We start from the raw sequence: 24500 nt of genomic DNA, 5'->3' as shown, positions 1-24500 counted from the left end.
CTAAAAAGACTGAATGTTCAAACATTCATCAGTGGACAAATCCCAGCAAGAGGAACAAACAGGTTTTCACGTTTGCTTGGGCTTAATACATGGCTGCAAAAAACCTGCAATATAAAAGGAGTGAACTTTATTGACAACTTCAATATTTTCTTGAGTCAGAGGCAACTGTTTCAACAGAATGGCCACCAGCCAAACAAACTGGGTTCAAGAGTGCTTAAGGACAATATCTACTTCTCCCTCAGTCATCCTTCTGCCAATCCACTCAACCAGAATGGCATACACACACCCGAACACAGTATGAATGACCACATGTCTTCACCTCAGCACCTGGTTGGACATGCGGCTGACACGCCACACAATGATAACACCACTCAATTCATGGACACCATCTCAGCCGAGCCCTGCCCACCAAGCTCAACACAGACAGACTGTGACATATTAGAACTGCTCCAAGATTCAGCACCGAAGGAAAACAGCCAGGGAAACCAGGACAGCGTATTACAGCTTAGTTTGCCTAATGCCTACCAAAATAATTTGTAGCCTAGGCTGCTTGTCTGCTAGCTATCTGTCTTATTACTTAGGCTAAACGTGGAAAACTCAGCCTGGATTTATGAAGATTTTAATTAATTTCATAAAACTTGATGATGATGATGATCACATGATGATTATACATCACAAACTCACCTTTTCTGACAACGTAATGGTGGCCATTTCAATAACACCAAAAAGGAGGACACTGCAGCATTTAGTGAGGCAAGAATAATTGCATAGGACTCTGGTGTACTCGCAACTACAATACAATTTTGTGCATCATATCGATGGTATCATGATACAGTGATTCTGAAACAGCCTACTCTATTCATTGCCAGACAATGTTTTGAAAAAATATTTGACCTAAGCCTAAGGGAAGATTACTTTTGTTTTTCTGTGCTGGCATGTCCCTTGACTACAAACGTCCACTTCACAGCGACATCCATGAAAAGTGTCTCTACTGCTTTTTTATATAAAGTTGTGCTCTTTTGTCCATTCCGGATTAAATGAGGTATAACGTTTCAGCAAGTTACCGTTATGATGTGACGAATCCAGCACGTGGACTCCACTTCCACGTCATGGAGGATTGTTTAAATTTTTAACCAATGATATATCAGGTATAATCAACTCCAAAAAGGAGGACAAATGAGTATCCGGTTTGAGGCTGCCCCGGACGCCCTAGACAACGTTGAGTCGTATCACCCGACAACCGCGACAATCTCCTTTTAGGGCTGCTCATGCAGGCTCAGCTCAGGTGCCGGGCGCGTGCAGCCACGTAAACAGTTTGCCCTTCCCCTTCTGACTTCACTTTTGTTGCCCGAAAATGGAAGTGAATGAGGCTTTGCGTTTTTTTTTATCTAGACGTATGTGAAATTCTGCATCCATTGTATGATTTATTTATTTATTTTCCACCTCGGAAGGGCAACGTGAGTCGAGAAGGGCATATGGGCAGTTGCCCGGGCAACCTGAGCAACCCCCCTGTGCACGTCCCTGCACTGGCTATTGATGTAATGTAATCTGGCAGTTGGGAAACAATTTCACAACAGTTATTCCTATTCGAAAAAATGCCCAAAACCCATTACAAAAGCATTTTTGTAGCTTTTGTTAATGGAAACAATTAGAATTTCGGTAACTTTTTTTATTGTTTTCTTTCAGCAGGGTAACTAACAAGCTAAAACAGTATGACGTGGCCAGTTCGACTTCATTTGGTCACCGTGACATTACTTTGTGGCCACGGTTGTCATGATCCTGCCTTCTCATGTCTTGATTTCCTAGTCTAGTGGCAGGACCATGACAGGTCCACGTGTTTTGTGTGGAGAGAAACATATTATTGTCAGTTATGACATAATGTGTTCTCTCCGGTCTCGTCTCTGGCCCCGCCCCTCTCGTTTCCTTATTAGCTTCCCCTGAGTGTTTCATTACCCACACCTGTCCATTGTTAATTATCCTTTGTTAGTTTCCCTATTTAATGCCCTCATGTCTATTGTCTTGTGCTTGTTCGTTACACTTGTACCTGTACCCATGTTGTGTTCCTCAGTCGTGCTGTGTCTTGCAGTGTGGATTTTTTACCTTGCCCTTTGTTAGATGTATGTATAGTAAGTCGTGTCTTAGTTGTTAGTGTTAAGTATTTGTCTTTTGTTTTATGCCCCCTAGTGGGAAGTCTTTGTTTTCTTTTTTTGTATCGTACCTCAGTTCAGTTTTCCCCCATCGTGGGTGTATAATTTTTTATTTGCATTTATCATTTATTAAAGCTGGTCTGAGGAAGTCTTGGCACTGTTCCATCTCTTAGAGTTTTAGTTTATGTTCCAGAAACGTCCTAGCCACGTCCTCAAATAATGTTGTGAATTTATCCCATGGTGAATGATGACGTGATGTACTGGTTTTAAGATAACCTAGATGTGATGTAGATTCTGGTCTTACGATAACCTGGACATTGGTCATTTGATTAATAAATCTGGTCATTTCTATTTATTATATTATTTTATGTAAAAATGTATGATCAGAGTAAAATATTTTATTATGTCAAGACGCATACTATAAATCTGACTTCTGACAGCAGTTTAACAGGAGTTTAATTCAATACCACAATTAAAACTGTGTTTCTTTTGTAGTGCATCTCGGGAAACTATGAAGTTAACCACAGTAAGATATGTATAATTAACGGTGATTAACCATACCTATCTTTTACACTTTACCTGATGCAGCAGAATCAATAATAGCGACAACACTCGTCCAGCGGGTGATCAGCAAACCGTCTATTAACTAAGAAATATCACCTTCCTGGCCTTGGAAAACAATACTCTTACTGTAATACAGTACCACTTCAGATTTGTAACGAAATCAAGCAGTTTCAAGGGACGTTAAGATGTGATCAATAAACAGAAAAAATTCTAGCGTGGCATACAAATTGGGGTTTATTGACTACATAAAAGGGGAAACAAACCAACTAACTAAACAATGATAAACATTAAGACAAAACACACATGAACGTAAAGGCAGTAAAGAATGAAAGTAATAGACAAAGTGATTACAGTATTACATTAGCATTTCACATCTGCATAAACCATCAAGGACAATCTCCTTATTAAAAAGGGGGTCAAAGCTTACGCAGCTATTTATAAATAGATCAGATACTTGCATTGGCTTTTAGATGTGCTGGGACATATTCTGGTTAGCGCTGATGGAAGTCCTGGTGCGTTTAAAGCGAGCGGTGAGTCCGTTGGATTCTCCCTGAGAACCGGATTGGCTGACGAAGGAAGAGCGAACTTAGCCGAAGCAAACTGCAGGGATAAAGGCTGTCTCCAGGGAGGAGACAGGTCTCGAGAGATTGAAGGAACAGCAACGAGCAACGTTTCTTCCGTGCACAGATGTTTTAACCCTGATGGCGTGACGGCCTCCAGAGTGGGCGATCCAATGTTGTGAGCTGATTTTGAGCGGGAAACATGTTTCTTTGTCCGGCTCATTAGCTCATTTGCATTTATGGTCGCCTGGAAGTTTTGGCGCTGTAATATTCTTAGACGAAGATAAAATGAGTATGGTATACAATACATTACTGTGCTATACACCATCATTTAAAGAAGGAAAAGAGGAACATCTATATATGAAACATTATAGCGTTATTAGAACATTGACCTATAATTTGTACAAGAACACTTGAGGGGAGAAAGAGACATTCTTTGGTAGAATTTGAATCTCTCTCTGTTCCTGGCGCCACATGGCTTTTGTCACCTTAGGACACATTCGGGACCCCTCCCCAAGAATGCCTTTGAAGCTCGGGGAGAGTGTCGGAATGTGCCCTTATCAAACCAGAAAGGTGATAACTGACATTTTACGATCCCAGGTGTTGACCTTTTGGTCCGACCCGACTCTACACTTTTTATTTACAGTGTGCGTCTGATATGTGCACGCAGGTGCCTTCACTGTACTGCAAATCATTTTAATTGTTAACAGTCATTTCTTTTTGTTTCTCACTGCCTGATATTACTTTAGCGGTCTATTAATATTCTTTCTTCACTTTATACCTTACTTATGTGAGAGTAAACACATATTTTAGTGATTTTCGATGGATTTGGCGTGTTTAAATCAACGGACCCTGATGTTTGTGCAAGCTTTACCTGTGCCGACATAACCGGTTCTATCTGAATCTAAACAGAGGTGGGTTCAAATTACAAACCATAGACGATGAGTCTGGCAAAGGAAGCAGGTGCTCTATCCCTAAGGCCAGCGGAGGAATGCGGTCAAGTGAGGTCTCATAGATCCATAGTTATGTTATATTGTAGTTGTCTACACTACTCAAGTTTACGTTTGCCACAAACCTCAGGAAGTCAATAGTGAAGTCAATGGAGCAAATTTTAGGGAGCGATCTATAGACTATGCGGTTATCCATCTCATTTCATTATAGCGTTTAACATAAAATTACTTTCTTATTTTAAGAGAGTGGCAAAGCGGGCAGCAAGGATCCCAGCTAACATTTTTGGTTACCAAAACGTTATTTTCTAAGGTTCGTTTTTGGTTCTCCAGGAAAGTTTTCTTTACGGAAAAAGAACGTTAGTTTCTGGTTCCCATAACGGTTAAGGGAACGTTCCGCTAATGTTATTGAAACCATGAAACTAACTGTGGCGAGGGGGGCGTGGTTTAGCGAGGTCCGCAGTGGGAGAGAGAGCAGGGAGACAAGCAGTGAGTCAGTGGGGCATCTGCAAACAATCAACACCTGTATCTCGTTCCAGTAAGGGCGCGGGGAGACCGGATATAAGGGTGAAGCGACCCACAACCGGGGAGAGAGAGACGGACTGACGACGGGCTCTACAGTGAGGAACTATATCAGCTTGGAAAGCTCTACGCGGACTTCGAACCATAACTGACTACTCGCAGCGTTTCTGGAGAAACAGCCACCTGTGTTTTTGAGATGTTGTTGTTTTGTTTTTGAGTTGTTGTTGTTCTTGAGTTGTTGTTGTTGTTGTTGTGTTTTTGAGTTGTTGTTGTTGTTGTGTTTTTGAGTTGTTGTTGTTGTATTTTTGAGTTGTTGTTGTGTTTTTGAGTTCTTGTTGATGTCTTTTTGAGTTGTTGTTGTTGTGTTTTTGAGTTGTTGTTGTTGTTGTTGTTGTATTTTTGAGTTGTTGTTGTTGTGGTGTTTTTGAGTTGCGATGTTGTTGTTGTATTTTTGAGTTGCTGTTGTTGTGTTTTTGAGTTGTTGTTGTTGTGTTTTTGAGTTGTTGTTGTTGTTGTTGTGTTTTTGAGTTGTTGTTGATGTTGTGTTTTTGAGTTGTTTGCTACCTCTGTTGTGTATTTAAAATAAAAGCCTGTGTCCGTCCAGCCAACCTTGTCCACCTCCTTAATGACTACTGAGATCGTAACACTAACATTTATTTCCGTAAAAATAATAAAAACAAACCTTTAAAATACGTAAGGAGAACGTTCCCAGAATGTTAGCCTAAAATATTTGTCTCGGTTCCGTTTGGCCTCACTACACGTCAGTAATAAATACATTCATGCTGTGTTTTTATCCATCGCTTGTCTAATCTAATTAAAATATATCATACCACACAATTTGGAGGATGAAATCAATGCATTAGATTATTCTATTAGCCTAAAAAAAATGTTTCATTACTGAAGTAGCATAATTTTCGATTTAAACTACACAGTATCATTTCTAATAAAACCACACTGTGTGTAGACCTACTTCAACATTAGACATTATAGTAAATAAAATGGAACTGAAGTAGTTGGTAACACCTCTTTACTCAACATGATTAGGAGGAATCTACTGCATTTGGATATACAGTCAGACCACTAGACAAATGCAGCATAACCACAATCGCCACCAAAAGAACAAACATACACGTCAAGCCAACATAATAATATTAAGTACAAGAACAGTATGTTTGCTCTGTCAAGCCAACATAATTAACCAACCTTAGAAATGCAGCATTAGCATTAATGAAAAATTAAAATGATATGTCTCAAAATTGAATAGAAAAACAAACCACAGGTAAAACATATTTTTTGGGAGCACATGTAGACAATTATCAAGATTATCATAATTGTAAAAAACAGCGTTATTTTGCCAAGTAGGCTATTGTTGGCATCAATATTGATTTCTTCCAGTAAATTCCCTTACGAACGGCTAAAATATTTTTTTATGTACTTACCAGATATGTTGACGTACAAATAAAGCATGCCAGAAGAAACACACAGAGACGTCCTAACCTGTAAACTGATGATAAACAGAAATATACTTGTAAATCTCTGTAAATAATTTCAACTTGCTTTACGACACACATATAAAACCCCCCAGCTACTTTACCTGATGGATCCGATTTATTTGTCGATGGTATGACCATTATTAATGTTTGAGGAATATTTTAATATGTCTAGAAGTGCTATTACATTTGATATATTTTCTTATTAAAACTTGCTTGCAATGCTTGAAGATATAACCCGTGTGAGTTGAGATTAACCATAAACTTTAAGACGCTGATATGAAATGTTTTTCAAGAGGAAGTGGTTTTTGTGTGTGGGCGTTCATCTGAAGCCAGAGCGTGAAATGTCACACATGTACGCACATACATCTCAGTTCTTAGACAAGTTCTTAGAATAGGAGAATGGTAGTGATGCGCGGATGTCGGTTAAATCCGCGGGCGCTGCGGATGATCCGCGGGTCGGGTGGGTCGGGTAACAAAAAATATATTTTGATTAATTGCGGGTGGGTCGCGGGTTGATGAGATCATTCGTTAATAAAACAATTATTTATAACAACATTTCTTTAAAATACGAATGTGTTTTAATAGCAGTTTCAACCAGGCAACCGGCAATTTTGCACTCATGTAAAAGAAATACGCGGGTGTCGACAGTGGAGGGGGGTCCTTTTCTTAATGCAGAAATGGAGGCGAAACAGATCCGGGAGAAACTTTCAGTTAGATGAGTCCTCAGAGGAAAATGTGTTATTCTGGGACAAACAAGATCGCTTATTCCCACGACTGCGGCGCCTTGCTAGGAGAATATTGTGCATTCCTGCAACAAGCTGTACAAGCGAACGCTCATTTAGGAATCGTCTGAATCCATGCAGGCACAGTAGATGCTATTCTGTGTTTGCACAGTGCAAAAGAAAAGGCCAAGTAACTAATGCTGAATTGGCACCGTTTTGTTATCCGACTTTGTTCTGTTTTCTGGAAAGAAAAAAGTTCTTTATTGTTACTTTGAATATCTGTTTTAGGAATGTTCCAGTATAATATTTCAAATTATTTGAGCTGTGTTTGTGTGGCCGAAGCCAAACTTTTTGTTATACAAATAAAGGTTCGTTTAAAAGCATTTTACGATTCATTTTAATATCGGATATTGACAGACTAGTTCTAACGTCACTGAATCTGATAACATCATGCTTAAAGAAAATAATTAGATGAATTAAAGTGACGATCGGTTGCGGGTCGGGTGCGGATATCTATATTGTAGAAGATTATACGTGCGGGCGGATGGCGGGTGGATAATTGATTTGAAGCAGCGGATGCGGATGACATTTTAGCTCATCCGCGCATCTCTAGAGAATGGGTTTGCTTTTATGATGTTTTACAGAAACTCAGAGTGTGAGCTGATTGGACGAACTCCAGGCTGTGTAGCACCCAGAACAGTTGTAGCGTCTGGTCGGACCAAAGGCCAACACATGGGATCGTAAAATGTAAATGGCGGAGCTATCACCTATCTGGACTGACCAGGGGACATTCCGACACTCTCCCTGAGCTTCAAAGGCATTCTCGGGGGGGGGGTCCCGAATACGTCCTAAGGTGACAAAAGCCATGTGGCACCAGGAACAGAGAGAGATTCAAAGTCTACCAAAGAATGTCTCTTTCACCCCTCTTGCCACCTTAGAAAGGCTTAAAGTGTAAATAATTGTTTCTACCGTTTATGTTTGTTCCCATGATATGCTAGCCTAACCATAATATCAAAGGCATAGGTGTTACACCGTAACTAGGCTCATAATTGTGTTCTTGTACAAATTATGGGTCAATGTTCTAATAACCCAATCATGTTTCATACATAAAGGTTCCCCTTTTCCTTCTTTAGATGATGGTGTATAGCACAGTAATGTATTGTATACCATACTCGTTTTATTTTCATCTAAGAATATTACAGTGCCAAAACTTCCAGGTGACCATAAATGCAAATGAGCTGTTGAGCCGGACAAAGGAACATTTCCCGCTCAAAAATCAGCTCACTACATTGGATCGCCCACTCGGGAGGGGCGTGACGCCCTCGGGGTTAAAACATCTGTACACGGAAGAAAATGCGCTCGTTGCTGTTCGTTGCAATATCTCGAGACCTGTCTCCTACCTGGAGACAGCCCTTTTCCGGCAGTTTGCTTCGGCTAAGTTCGTACTTCCTTCGGCAGCCAATCCGGTTCTCAGGGAGAACCCAACGGACTCACCGCTCGCTTTAAACGCATCAGGACTTCCATCAGCGCAGACCAGAACATGTCCCAGCACATCTAAAAGCCAATGCAAGTATCTGGTCTATTTATAAATAGCTGCACATAAGTTTAAGGAGATTGTCCTTGATGGTTTATGCAGATGTGAATTGCTGATGTAATACTGCCACTCCTACTTTGTCTATTACTTTCATTCTTTACTGCTTTTACGTTCCATGTGTGTTTGTCTAATTGTTCATCATTGTTTAGTTAGTTGGTTTATTTCCCCTTTGTCTCGTAGTCAATAAAATCCCAAAAGTACACCTGAATTGAATCTGTTATTTGCTCATATAACTCGAAGTCAATGAAATAAGATTTAAAACGTTATTTAAGCTGTATATTGTATTACTATTTTAGTAATACAAACTGTACGAACATAGGAAATATTATTTTATCCTGATCAGAAATTTAATGTTTCTTAAACGTTTGTAAAGCAGTAATCCTCTATTGAGAAGTGAGTTGGAAGTCTACAACTTTAGTTTGCAGGACAAACGAAGTCGTCAGATAACTTAAAGCAATTCTATAAAGGTTACTTGTACTTAATTAAACAATTCCCCTATCGGGAAATTGATATTTGTTGTTAACGACAAGCAAATTATATTCATAAACTAATGAATATTCAATCCATTTGAGTTAATTATTCCCCAAAACTCATAGTCGCTACACAGTGACGTCGTGAAATACTATAAATATGTTGTTAAACTATGAGACGGTTGTTGGTCCTTTGGAAGGTACCCACCCAGCTGTATTTTTGAATGTTCTGATCAATAAACTTCAAGATTTTACTTTGACTGGCCTCTCTCCAATTTTGACCGCGCAGGACATAGCAAAAATGTCCAACAGATGGTGACCCCGGACGTGATTGGAGAAAAAGGCATTTAAAGAGAATTGTAAAACTCGGGGAGTGACCGAAAATCGGAACGAGACAACTTTTGAATTCAACACGCTGTCGACAGAATAACCAAAGGTGAGCAGAGACCTGTTTAAACAAACTTCTGCAGATTGAATATTCCAAATTTATGTGTTGAGTTTGAAGTATATCCGTACCATTGATTAGAAATTAAAAATCATTGATATTTGTTGATCAGAATAAAAGGATATTTTTTTTTACATTTGAAGACGTGGTTAGAGTCCACGTCACAATAGTTAAGAAGAGAACTATTGTTGTTTTTTGTTGTTTACATTTGAAGACGTGGTTAGAGTCCACGTCACAATAGTTAAGAAGAGAACTATTGTTGTTTTTTTTTTTACATTTGAAGACGTGGTTAGAGTCCACGTCACAATAGTTAAGAAGAGAACTATTGTTTTTTTTTTTTTACATTTGAAGACGTGGTTAGAGTCCACGTCACAATAGTTAAGTAGAGAACTATTGTTGTTTTTTTTTTACATTTGAAGACGTGGTTAGAGTCCACGTCACAATAGTTAAGAAGAGAACTATTGGTGTTTTTTTTTTTTACATTTAAAGACAGGGTTAGAGTCCACGTCACAATAATTAAGAAGAGAATTATTGTTGGGAGAAAATCCTTTGACCGGCGAGTCATAAATTGACTAGACATGTTGAAGAGATAAAAGATGTGAAGTGGTTAGGAAAGAATAAACATAAAACTGAAGAGGTAAAACTAAGAGAAGATTTACAATTGTGAACACGCATTGTGCTAACAGCCACTGCTCTGAGTACCCCCAAGAATAGCACAGACCGTGTGCAGTCGGCAAAGTCAGAAAAGGAACTCATGAGGAAGTCAGGAAGTGAAAGTGCCAGTATCTCATACCGTGTAGCCTCCGCCCCCCCCCCCCCTATATCCTGATCTGAGCAAACTGCAGCCTCCGCCCTATGCACCAGCAACACAACAAATTCAAGTTAATGTGAGAGAGTCAGTGGTAGAGGCAGACATACCAAAACTTTAGGATTTGCAATGCCAAATTAAGAGATTGACTGCACAGGTAGAACAAGCAATGAGCAGACAGGAAGTACCTAAAAAGGATGATGATGTACTGAATGAAAGGACATTGACATGACAGCTGTGTTGGCAAAGTTGCCCCCCATTACATCAGGGGGAGGTAGATGGCTTACAAAATTGATGGCATTATGTCATGGCACCACCTTGGCGGTAGGGGACTTACGATGCCTTTTGGGTCAAATTTTTACTGTCTCACAGATGGCAGATTTTGAAAACGACGCGGATATAAAAACATGTAAAAACGACTCATTGTTTGTGACCGTCAGCACATCAATCTCAAAGGCCCAATGGGCAAAGTTTCCAACTCCCCCAACAGTGTACCAAAATATTAAATTTCGCATTAAACCTGGTGAGACTGGAGCAAGTTATTATTTCAGATGTGCAGCTGAATGGGAACAGATGGTCGAAGAAAATAGTTTAAACAATCCAATCACTCGTGACATATTCAGAACTGCAGTAATGACCGGGGCTCCCAATGGTGTTAAGCAGGCAATGGAAAACAATCCTGACATTCCTGTAGCGAGTAATGAAGTGTGGGAAAGACATCTAGTTTTCCACATTGACAAAGCAGTAGAGAAACAGGATCGAGAGGAGGAGGAGTTAGAAAAAACAAAACACCAATTGCTAAAAATACAATTAGAATTGGCGAAGGCCAGTAAAAAAAAAAAAAAATAAATAAAAAAATGCCACAACGTCCTGTGAACAGTGACTCTGCCGTGCAGACTGGTACACAGGCCCAGCAGGGGCTTCAAGCCATTCCCAAGTTCCAAACTTATGGTCAGGGCAGTGTCCAGCCATTCCAACCAGGCCCTGAGACTATGAGACCATGGGGAGGGTATAGGCCACGGGGTAATAGTGGATGGGGTAGGGGAAGATCTAGCAGGGGAGAAGTGCACCAGAGGGGTGCATGTTTTCAGTGTGGTGGGACTGATCACTGGATGAGAGAATGCCCAATGCTCGGGGATAGCCAGTTTACGGGACCACCTGCGGGGGGATGGGATCCTCATAGAGGTGGTGCCAGTGGTCGTGCCAGGGGACCACAGACCCCACGAAACCCGGGGCAGCAACACCCGTCTCCCCACTCGTTTCAGGTGCCCGTGAACCCAACACGGGACCAGGGGGCAGACGCGGGAATTGTTGAAAGGAACACCCACAGAGAACAAACATTGAGGGGTTTAGCTGAGCCTCTCAGGAAAATCGTGGTTAACAACAGACCACTAACAGCTCTGGTGGATACCGGAGCAACATACTCCACAGTAACGAGGGGCACAATCACTGACAAAGACGTAAGTGATAAAACTGTCGGAGTTATGGGGTTCTCTGGTGGGTTCGAACACTGGCCTCTAACTTTTCCCCTTACCACAAAAGTGGCAAATCAGTGCCTCTCACACTCATTTCTGTACTCCACAAATGCACCTGTTCCCCTGTTAGGTAGAGATTTGTTGATAGAATTGGGGGCAAACATCTTATGTTCACCGGAGGGTGTTACTGTCACGTTCCCAGACGGCGCCAGAGTCGACTGTTCGCAGGCACAGAGTAGGCACGGCCACCAGCAGGTCCTGTTGGGAGGGCCTCTAAAGGAAATGGCTGATATATATTGGGTTGAATTACATGACTCTCCAGCAGGGGCCAAAGCAATGTATATGACTAATTTGCCCTGGATCAAAGATTTGGCCGTCTATTTACCACCCATTGACCCCATACATTGTACTTTATTTTATGACCGGAATGACAATGTCACATATCAGGAAATGTTCCAGGATATTGAGGGACAGATGTGGACACTTACCGGGGATGGGCTGTATGTGGGAAAAGAGGGGGTGGTAGTCAAGGTTGCACTAACTGAAAAACAACAGAAATGGTATGAAATGACAGATACAGCAGCACCTCATATTTCCATGGCACTGCATCCAGGCCATGAAGCTCGAGAGTTAGGAGCTATGACAAAGAGGTTGCGCTTGGTGACCGATTGGGAGCCCTCTGGCATTGTTGGAGTTTTGCATTCGCGTATAACAGATTCATATTGGGTACCACAAAAAACGGCCGACAGGGGCCAATTGACTCATCTCGAAATTACAAGAAGCCATGGTCGCGAACTGACAGACGGTCCAGGAGCTGAGCAGCTAATTAACAGCCAGCCGGACGACCTCTGGTCACAAGGTCCAACGGACGTTGGCCTCTGTAACAAACTGTAGGTCAGCAGGCCATCTGTTACTTTCATGGGCCGTTTAATCACAGGCCAAGGCACAACGTTGTCTGATCGCCAACGTGATGGCATTTTGTCACACCCAAAGCCACACAAGGTGAAGGACATGCTTTCCTTTCTGGGATTGACAGGTTTCAGCAGAAATTATATCCCTATGTATGTAGCGGTCACCAAGCCATTACGAGACATGGTCAAGGAACAAGGCATGCGAAATGTACAGGCAAAGTTAACATGGACCCCTGAAGCAGAAACCGCGTTCATTAAATTGAAAGGGGAGCTGTCACATGCAACATATCTATATAGCCCTGATTACAGCAAGGCATTTTTCCTGGACGTTTCTGAAACAGGAAATAGCCACATGGAGTACTTTTCCAGAAGCAGTCTAGTGCTAGACGTGTGCTCATGTATATCAGTGTCCTAATGGACGCCATTGAACAACGCCAGCCGGCTTGTGCCAGGTTCACTGCAGGATTGGCAAAGATCATTGAAAAGACATCACACATTGTGATGGGTCATCAGTTAACGGTCCTGACCACGCACTCTGTCATGTCGTTTGTCAACTCTGAATCATTTACATTTTCACCGATGAGGCAGAGAAAACTGTCCAAATGTCTAACGGCGCCAAACATAACATCAAACCAATCTTAAAACAGTTAAAGGGCACATTTTTGCCATTGCGAGGCCCAGGAGAGGAAATTGTGATTGACTTTACGGACATGGTGGACAGAGTCCCAAGGGAAGGCCGAACGAATGAACTTAACACTAAAACTTAAATTGGCTAAAATCTGTGCACAGACCAAATTGACATGGCTCGCAGCTCTTACGTTGGCTTTAATGTCTGTACGTTCGTCTGTTAACAGAGTCACTGGCTTTACACCTTTTGAATTGCTTACAGGTCGCTCATTTCCAGGACCATCGACGCCGCTGAAGCCGGAAACCTATGCACCAATTTCACACTGTGTTTATTATGACAAACTAACTGCTTTTATTAAACATTTCTCCCAGCAGGCTCCAGTTGACATTGCCGAAGGGCCCATTTCGGCCCCGTCAGAGTGGGTTCGCCTAAAGAAGTTTTGCAGAAAGTGGAATGAGCCACGCTGGACTGAACCCCTGAAAGTCACAGAAAGTGACGTCACATTGTGTTCACCTATTGAGGAAAGGCGACACCTGGTATCATTTGTCATCTTGTGTTAATTGTGATCCACCAAACAGGTCGTTGGCTGAAACCGCGGTGGACCTGAGGATTCAGGTCCAAGAGAGGGAGGGTAACAGCGAAGCAGAATCGACCACAGGGCCATTACAAATTCTGTGTAAAAAAGGTGACATTTTTTTCAAGCCCACAGGGTGAACCTCTAGCACATTGTGTGAGTGAGGACTGTGCATATGGAGCGGGCATTGCAGTGACATTTAAAAACAGGTATGGAGTGGAGAAAGTGAAGCGACAAAGAAAAAATCCAGGTGATTGTGCAGTAACTCACGAGGAAGACGGTAGAACTATTTTCCACATAGTCACAAAAGCAAAGTGCACAGACCAACCAACTAAGAGTTTAATGCAGTTGAAAGATTAGTGTGTAAAGCATAAGGTCAAGAGTGTATCCGTGCCCCGGCTGGGGTGTGGTCTGGACAAATTGGATTTGAGCGAGTGCAACAAATTTTAAGTGAAGTGTTCACGGATGTGGAAATACGAATAACCATTTATTCTTTATAATCAATATTTATTATTGCTATTGTGATTTAAAATTTATTTTTTGATATTCTGAAACAACAATGAAGGACTGCGCCTCCGAAGGATCTGATGGACCCTGACACGGCGCCAAACGAGTCTATATGTCTATCTTCAGCCCAGGGACGTGCACAGGGGGGTTGCTCAGGTTGCCCGGGCAACTGCCCATATGCCCTTCTCGACTCATGTTGCCCTTCCGAGGTGGAAAACAATACAATACAATGCATGCAGAATTTCACATACATCTGGATAAAAAACCGCAAAGCCTCATTCACTTCCATATTCGGGCAACAAAAGTGAAGTCAGAAGGGGAAGGGCAAACTCTGTTTACGTGGCTGCAGCGCTCCACACGACCGGCACCTGAGCTGAGCCTGCATGAGCAGCCCTAAAAGGATATTGTCACGGTTGTCGGGTGATACGACTCAACGTTGTCTAGGGCGTCCGGGGCAGCCTCAAACCGGATACTCATTTGTACTCCTTTTTGGAGTTGTGCTGAATCGGCCTAAACAAAACCCGCTTTAGAACATTTATTGGGACGCAGCAGCATAGCGTCTGACGCCGTAAGATCTCTGGTCAAACAAATGATTGGCTGAAAGAGGTGTCAAATAAATACCTGATATATCATTGGTTAAAAATGTAAACAATCCTCCACGACGTGGAAGTGGAGTCCACGTGCTGGATTCGTCACATCATAACGGTAACTTGCTGAAAAGTCATACCTCATTTAATCCGGAATGGACAAAAGAGCACAACTTTATATAAAAAAGACCCTCTTGGCCTTCCATAGAATACACGTAAACAACACGTGATTCAGACGCCAGTTTCCAGTTTAAACGGGTCAATATCATTGGCTGCCTAAGAATTGGGTCAAACCATTTCTGCACACCTGGGGGGTTGCCTGCTGCTCATAGGCTACATGCTACCACCTTTAAAGATCCTTTTGTTTATTTGTAATTTTCTTGTGTAGCCCACACGCATAAATGTCTTCTAAAAATATAATTTTATTAGTAGGTATTATTTATTAGTAAAAATTATGTTTATTAAGATAAGATAAAAGGCACATAAAGCAGTCCGTCTGTATACCATTTACCACACATCAAGTTTTCTAACAAAAAGTTACCAACATTACAAATGTGGTTCTTTATAATTCTGATACAATCCATTGTAAAAACCCGACTCTGAAACCCATGCTGAAGTGGTCTCATATGCATCAACCTGAACGGCATGATTGCCGAGTGTTTCAGGGCGACCACTGACTGTTGCCTGACAAGGGCCAGGCAGCACAGCATTGGCTGGGCATGCTCTCATGAGGCATGCTGTATGGTTACAGAGTCTAGTCCCATACCACAAAAGAGGTGCTCCGGCAGGGGAGAGCATGCTCTTGTCCAGGTTGACCCGTAAGCCAAATCGGTCGAGGTGCTAGGCACATTGTCCCAGTGCGTAGGCCACAGATCCCACGAGTGCCAAGATAGGTCAGTCGTCAAGATAGTTAGCATACGCACGACCAGCTCCCGGGGGGAGTGAGGGCAGCCTCCGTGGCACAAGGCGGGAGGGCCAGACCGAGGGGGAGGAGGCTCTACGGGTCAGCTGTGGCCTAATGGTTAGAGCGTTGGGCTTGCGATCAGAAGGTTGCCGGTTCTAATCTCAGTGCCAGCAGGTCATGACTGAAGGGCCCTTGAGCAAGGCACCTTACCCCTGATTGCTCTGCAGTAATGTGCCACTGTATAAAACTACTTGTAAGTCGCTTTGGATAAAAGCGTCTGCCAAATGAATAAATGTAAATGTAAATGTACTTGTAAGCTCGACCCTTAAGAGCAAAAACCGAGGAAACGGTCTGCTGGAGAATCGAGGCACGAAGTACTTGTCAAACCACAAACCAATCCTGATGCCCGACGGACTCCAGGACATGAGTTGAGAGTCTGTTTGTGTGCGTGCGTGTGTGTGTTTGGGGTGTGTGTGTGTGTACTGTACATCATTCTGAGCACAATTCTTGAGATGAATAGTTTTCCATACATCACAACCAAACACTGATGTTAGCCTCACAGCAGGAAAATAGAGAGCCATTCACAAAGGAATGGTATATTTATATATTTCTCTGGACTTGTGTGATAAATGCAGGGTGTTATGATATCACTTGAAAAACATCTTCAGCTTAGAAACAAAAGTTCCAAGGGCTCTGGCAGTAAACGGATAAAAAGACTTGTTGCCGGATACTGTGATACCGTGGTTATTACCTGTAAGGGCCCCAAGATGGAGCTGGTGGTGTACATGAAGAAGAGATGCAGATAACTCAGAACATTGGCAAACGCGAAGAGACCCTCAGCAACCAGGATGGGATGAAAAGCATCCCAGTTTTTTCTTTCAGTCTCTTCATTCTTAAACTAAAGAAGTGGACAGAGGAAGGTCATCAAATAAACATGAATTATCCTTGCCATTATTTAACATCTAAGACTATAGATATGTAGCACAACTTCATTACATTTGTGTCTTCAGCTCAAATACAGGGGGCGCCAAATGTCTACATTTAATGACTACAAGTGTTGATAATTAAATGTTCTGAAGTTGATACCTTGCTGTGAGCGACGACTTTTAAGGCGAATGTGGCCAAATAAAGTGAGTTCATGATGAAACTCAGCTGGTTCCGGGACTCCTCAAGGAAATCCTCTAAGCCTTCATACCACAGGCGCTTCACATCCGACCACACCATACCTACAGAGAGAAGAGTTTACCTTAAATTTATAGGAAGACTATTACATTTTGTGTTACTGTAGGCCTGTGGCAAGAAAATATATACCGTAAATTATTAAATATATTTAAAATATGTAAACATATTATATTAAATACATTATTGTAATAGCATTTAGGCCTATCTTTCATTTATGCGCATTCGTATTTAATACATTTTGTTCCTATTAATACGTTTCAAATAATAAAGACAAGTCTTTAATAAACACTAAATGATGGACAAACCCAATTGTTGGGTTAAATTAACCCAAAAAGTTTATATTTGACCCAACAATGGGTTAAAACAACTCAACATTTTGAGTTGAAACCACCCAGCATAGGTTCATTATATAAGTCATAAAAAGTAATATCATAAAGCACATCAAGCTAAAAGTAGAAGTACAGAAATACCAGAGGTAGTAACTCGGGACAGCATACCAGTCATACAGCAAATGCCTAAGAAAAAAGTTGTCTTTAGTTGTCCTTTAAAACTATCCAAGGAGGGAGCCGATTTCAGAGACAACGGTAGCCCGTTCCATAGCAAAGAAGCTGCCACGGAGAAAGCACGATCTCCACTCCTCCTCAACCGTGTTCGTGGAACAGACAACAACATATGATCATTTGCTCTCAAAGAGAGATAAGGTTTGTATGGGCTCAACATAGTTTTGATGTAATCAGGAGCCTGGTGATGTAAGGCCTTATACACAATGATCAGGACCTTATGCAGTCACCACATAACTAATATCTGTTTTGACAAAAATGTACAGTGGTCAAAGGGGTTTCAAATCAATGGATTTATTAAAGACAAAATAGAAAACATAGAAAACATTCAACATTCCAATTTCCTGCAGTGTTTAGCTCCATTAGAAAATCATTAGAAAATTACCTGTGATTTTCTAATGATCCTTTAGACACTGATTAGCATGCTCAGGTATGTTTGATTTGGGTTACAGCTAAACTCTGGTTTGAGAATCACTGGTCTATAGGAAACAGGTTTTGAAAATCCCTCTTTTGGTTTGAGCCAGAATCTATTTTGTTTGTATTTTCCTAGTAGTATTACAGGGCTGCCTACGCAAAACCTGCATGGGCTTAAACATACAAAAGTTGCCCTGGGCCTGAACACCTTGGCCCATACTGGGCCATCATTGGATTTATGTGGGTGGTCTGCTAGTGTAGTGAGCCCAAGGTTGTGGGCCCCGCCTGCGGAAACCAACACTGGGCCTGTTTAGGTTTGGTGTAGGCTGGCCCTAGCCCACTGTGCCCGCAAAAGGCCAACATTGGCTTCACAGGGACATCTTTGCAGAGTATTCACAGCCATTCGTTGCTAACCAGAAGAACTACAAAAATGATGCCACTTTGTATCAAGCCACATGGCACTGCTAGAAGGAATCGCACTTTTAAATAAATATTACTTAAAATTGGAAGGTATAAATAATGAATTAAGTATACACTTAAGGGGTTGGCAATCACATCTGTGTGATAATATTTAAATATCCCATGTCTGTAGCTTCTTCTGTTCATGAATGATAAGGCTTTCAACATGCAATGAGGTACATAGCAGGAGCCATTTACAATCATCATACTGACATGTTACTCTCCAGGTCGAGACCTTTACGACAATGTATTTTGTTTGGTCTTATTATAAGCTGTCATATAAATAAATTATGGACACTGCCCTGTCCCAGGCATTGTTTTAGTGGAGCCTTTGGAGGCCCGACCTCACCCTTCATAGGCAATGCCATCAACAATGTGTTTATTAAAGTAGTGAACATATGTATGTACCACACCCAAGACAATTTAAGTGTTTATGCATGAGTCATGAACTTGTGAGCATCTGCAGTAGACTAAACAGTCAAACAAATGGTATGGTATTTTCATAGGAAGTTCACACAACAGACATTAATGCCATTATTATTGTGTTTATTACAGCAATGAACATATGCATAAAGACAAATGAATACATTTCTCTGTACAGTTTTACAGGATGTCAGTGAATGTGGATTTGATTTATGTCTATATTGATGTACACGTAGATGATGCGATATGGAAAGCATTACAGAAAAACTTCTATGATTTAAATTCCATTTGATGGTGTTCATCAACAAGTATGCTTAAACAACAAACAGCATGTATGCATCAAGACAAATGAAGACATTTCCACATAATATTGCATGCACACTCAAAAAAATGAAATTGCTTGGTGTCAGTTTTACTAAATAATTTATTGTTCACTTTACTTAAAAAACACAAGTAACTGCATAGAATTAATTTAACTTAGTAAGTTCAACAAAAGACCGTGTCTTGTCATATTTACTTTCGACATTTTTGTTCAGTCAACAAATCATTGTTCAGTGAAACGCACAAATACAACAAAACCAAAACGGTATGTCCCTTTGCACACACCGTATGCAAATGCAGCAGCGCCAAAGACAGACGAACGTTGTCGTTGAGAGGGGGTGACGACATTGGCGACTTAATTTGTGAGGTATGAATATTTTGCTTAAATCATTTTCCATCCTGAAAAATACTGGCAATAAAAGTTTTATTACGTCGAGATGTCAGTTTATGTCAGAGAATATACGTGTTTTTCATTTTAGATGAGATGAGCTGAGCTGTGAAAGGCAGACGAACCAGATCGAATGTTTTGGGAACTTTGTAAGGTATTAATATTTTGAAATCAGTTGACATCTCGAAAAATGCTGTCAAAAATAATTAACTGATGTAGAAGACCAAATAGTATTTGCACTTTACGTTATGGGTTTTTGTCGGAGTCTTGAAATGCAGGTTGAGTTTTCTTTTTCTTTCAGTGCATAAAATTAACTTAATTATAAAAAAACACTGTTTTGTCATTTCTTTCAGTGGATAAAATATGTTTAACTAGTTATTTATATTTAAAAAAATAATTGGCCGTGTCTTGTCATTTTAACTTTAGGTGTTTTTGTTCAGTCAACAAATCATTGTTCAGTGAAACGCACAAACACGCACAAAAAAAAACAGGATGTCCCTTTGCACACACCGTATGTAAATGCAGCAGCGCCAAAGACAGACGAACTTTGAGGAGCTGACAACAGTGGCGACTTTGTGAGGTATGAATATTTTGTTTAAATCATTTGCCATCCTGAAAAATAATACCCAATAAAACACTATGTAATTGTATTACTTTAATATGTCAGTTTATGTCATAAGCTGCGGTTAAACGAAATGAATTCATTCCGATAGATGATTTTCTGTTTGCATGAACGCAAAATAACGTTAAGTTAATCAGATTGATGGGCGCGTTTATGTTGCTTATGACACTGAAATGTATATTTTCATATTTTCACGTGCGTATAGGCCGCACAAACCATTACTCCGTCAGAAGCAAGCTGCCAGGGTTCTGCCATTGAGTGTCAGGTTTTTCTAGTCTTAGGGCAGGATCTTGACAGTACCACGTCTTTTGTGTGAAGAGAAGCACATTAATGTCGGTCGCGACATAATGTGCGTCTCTTCGGTCTCGTCTTTTGCCCCGCCCCTCTCGTTCTCTCATTAGCTTCCCTTTAGTGTTTCAGTCTCCACACCTGCCTTGTATTAATTATCCTTGTTAGTCTCCATATATATTGCCCTTGTGTTTGCTGTCATGTGCTGAATTGTTTTTGTATTACATTCGTGTCTTGTTATCCTGTTGCTCTGCCTTGTCGTAGTAATACCTTGCAAACTATTATTTGGTCTCACCATCGTGTATCCTGTGTTCTCGTTTTAGCCCTATTGTGGGAAGTCTTTTGTTCTTGTTCATAGTTAGTTTTGTTACTGCTTTACCCCATCGCGGGCTTTATTTTATTATTAAAGTTTCCGTTTATGCACTGCTGCCTGCGCTTGGGTTCTTCCTCCACATACCCTGACACAAGCAACGTGCAGAACATTACAGTTTCAGAAAGCAAGCGATCACGTGATTTTACATGGCTTAAACTTTCTTAAAACGATTGGTTTACAACATTTTTCACTACCACCTAGCTACAATCCGAATGAAAGTTCACTCGGATTGAGCTCAATCGGATCCATATTATGGAGGACTAAAAATGACAGAAGGAAAAATAAATAAATAAATAAATAAATAAAAGTAGAAATAAATAAATAAATGCATAAATAATAGTGAAAATAAATACATTTTGGTAATATAAATGGCTATTTCTGTATTTTTGCATGTATTTATTAATTTATTTATGCATTTCTATATGTATTTCTACATTTATTTCTATATTTATGTATTTATGCATTTATTTATTTCTACATTTTTTATTTCTACATTTTTTATTTCTACATTTATTTATTTCTGTATTTCCACATTTCTACATTTATTAATTTCTGTATTTCCACATTTCTACATTTATTTATTTCTGTATTTCCACATTTCTACATTTATTTATTTCTGTATTTCCACATTTCTACATTTATTTATTTCTGTATTTCCACATTTCTACATTTATTTTTCCCTGCGCCTGTATGCTAATTGAGTGGGGGGTGCCAACATCAGTCTGAAGAAGATGGCATTCAAAAAAGAAATTAGATTTACAAATGATTATTAAATGAACAAATGTACTTATGGTTGCATGAAACTACGATATTTATTCAAAAGCACATCGTGGAGACAATTTAATCGCCCATGATCAAAAATAGTGATATCGCACACCCCTAATGCTATCCTTAGTTCAAACCGGTAATACTTGTATTGGTGCTGGTTGGACTCTATGGGTTAATAGGTGGGGCTATTTGGTAATTTTCAGTGCACAATTGCATACACAACATAAGGCAGTTTGATTCTAAACTTTAAGTTGTATTTTTATTTAAAGTAATATTAAAATAAAACATTAAATTACACACTTAAATTAGTTCAAGGTAAAATTAAGGACCCATTCAGTATGGGTGCATGCATATTCCGCATGTTTCCTGTAGTTAGAATCAACAGAAAAGAGGGAGCATATATGTGATCTAAAACGCATATAAAAAAAATTACGCTTGCCACATATACAGTGTAAGAAGTCATATTTTTAAACCTATTCTATTCATTATGATATTAATATAGGACGTGTTGTTGTCAAAGTAAGTTTCATGTTTTTAAACTAATTAACTTTTGTTATTTGTTTTAGGACAATGACTTGGAGAAAGCTGAGAGAGACATGGCTAATACAGTCATTGGAATTTTCATTGTCCGAGCTGAAGGTGCAGGACCTGAACAACCACCATTGGATGTTGGGATCATTGTTGAAGGAGTGAAAGTGCTTCAGGATCTATGAGATGTCACCAAGGCTTGTGCTCTCCTCTTGGGAGTAATATATACCTTGAATCTTAGCTATCCATGTGATCTCAAGTACACCTTTGAGTTTCTTCAAAAGGTGTTACTGGAACTTGATGCAAGCAAACTTTCACACAAAATGCAGGTACTTAAAAATAAACTTATGGAATAAGTAACTGATGTTTAGTTTAATTCCAGTACAATACTGCTGTTTGAAAGACAATATTGTTTTTGTGTTTATTTTTTTTTGTATAAAAAAACATGCCTCATTCCTTTCTATGAGGGTCAAGTTCTTTAGCACTTTGGGGTGCGTTAGACACGAATTGTCATGCTTGTATAATTTATTGAAGAAAAAAAGAAGTGCAAGACCTCTTTGTATTGCAAATAAAAAGCTATTTGTTTCTGAAAAATAGTAAGTCTGATTATTTAATGGTTTTCTTGAACACTTGTATGGCTTCTATTTACAAAGCAACTGAAATCCTTAAATGTTTATTGCACACTAAATGTTTAGCATAATTTTAAGTATATTTAATAGTGACTTTACTAGGATTTCTTTAGTTCATACAACTTAACATTATGTATATTTAATAGTGACTTTACTAGGATTTCTTTAGTTCATACAACATAACATTATGTATATGTAATAGTGACTTTACTAGGATTTCTTTAGTTCATACAACATAACATTATGTATATGTAATAGTGACTTTACTAGGATTTCTTTAGTTCATACAACATAACATTATGTATATGTAATAGTGACTTTACTAGGATTTCTTTAGTTCATACAACATAACATTATGTATATGTAATAGTGACTTTACTAGGATTTCTGTAGTTCATACAACATAACATTATGTATATGTAATAGTGACTTTACTAGGATTTGTTTAGTTCATACAACATAACATTATGTATATGTAATAGTGACTTTACTAGGATTTCTTTAGTTCATACAACATAACATTATGTATATGTACTAGTGACTTTACTAGGATTTCTTTAGTTCATACAACATAACATTATGTATATGTACTAGTGACTTTACTAGGATTTCTTTAGTTCATACAACTTAACATTATGTATATGTAATAGTGACTTTACTAGGATTTCTATAGTTCATACAACATAACATTATGTATATGTACTAGTGACTTTACTAGGATTTCTTTAGTTCATACAACTTAACATTATGTATATGTAATAGTGACTTTACTAGGATTTCTATAGTTCATACAACATAACATTATGTATATGTACTAGTGACTTTACTAGGATTTCTTTAGTTCATACAACTTAACATTATGTATATGTAATAGTGACTTTACTAGGATTTCTATAGTTCATACAACATAACATTATGTATATGTAATAGTGACTTTACTAGGATTTCTATAGTTCATACAACATAACATTATGTATATGTACTAGTGACTTTACTAGGATTTCTTTAGTTCATACAACTTAACATTATGTATATGTAATAGTGACTTTACTAGGATTTCTATAGTTCATACAACTTAACATTATGTATATGTAATAGTGACTTTACTAGGATTTCTTTAGTTCATACGACATAACATTATGTTGTCAACTTTACACAAACTTTTTTAGTAAATACAACTTACATTTTGTTTGTTGAGATTACTTGACAAAGCTCTGTGGAACCCACTTGACAAAGTTTTTTTAAGTAAATCCAACGTTTTATTTTTTTGAGTGCATAGCCTACATACATACACACACAATAATACACAAAATAATTTCCCTTAAAATCTGTACAATTTAAGTGTGTGAAAAACAAATAATGCATTGTAATAAAATGCTAAATTACTTAAGAAATTAGTATGATTAACTTGCTATTTAGTGACGCCATTCTGGAGAAGGCTTTGTTGTCACAAAAAAAGGAGAACCAAGCTAAAAAGAATAGTCAAATTTTAGTATTTGCAAATTCCTTCTTAAATTTTTGAGTTTATCTTAATAATAGCTTAGAATTGCCATTCTATATGTGCTGGGCACGGAAAAACAATAAATAGATCATCTGAACAATCTAGCAAAGGGCCAGTATGTATACTGTCATTACATTCCTGTAGATATTTTGGCCTTGATTATCTGTAAGCTATGGGTGACAACAC

The 24500-nt window shown here is 39.3% G+C and overlaps 1 pseudogene across 1 annotated transcript in view; it reads right to left on the bottom strand.

Annotated features, from left to right (window-relative positions):
• Positions 1–11418: 11418 nt before the first annotated feature.
• The window catches only part of LOC306912109 (short transient receptor potential channel 1-like), a 31077-nt pseudogene continuing 17995 nt past the window's right edge, over positions 11419–24500 (bottom strand). Inside the window, exons 7-9 of the transcript in view lie at positions 16945–17084; positions 16610–16756; positions 11419–11631 (exon numbers count right to left, since the gene is read on the bottom strand). The product of the transcript in view is annotated as a short transient receptor potential channel 1-like (transcript). The remainder of the gene's footprint in view (positions 11632–16609; positions 16757–16944; positions 17085–24500) is intronic.

The sequence above is a fragment of the Barbatula barbatula genome (genome assembly GCF_947034865.1).
Source record: "Barbatula barbatula genome assembly, chromosome: 23".
Classification (NCBI taxonomy): domain Eukaryota; kingdom Metazoa; phylum Chordata; class Actinopteri; order Cypriniformes; family Nemacheilidae; genus Barbatula; species Barbatula barbatula.
This window is presented reverse-complemented; position numbering and strand designations above follow the sequence as displayed.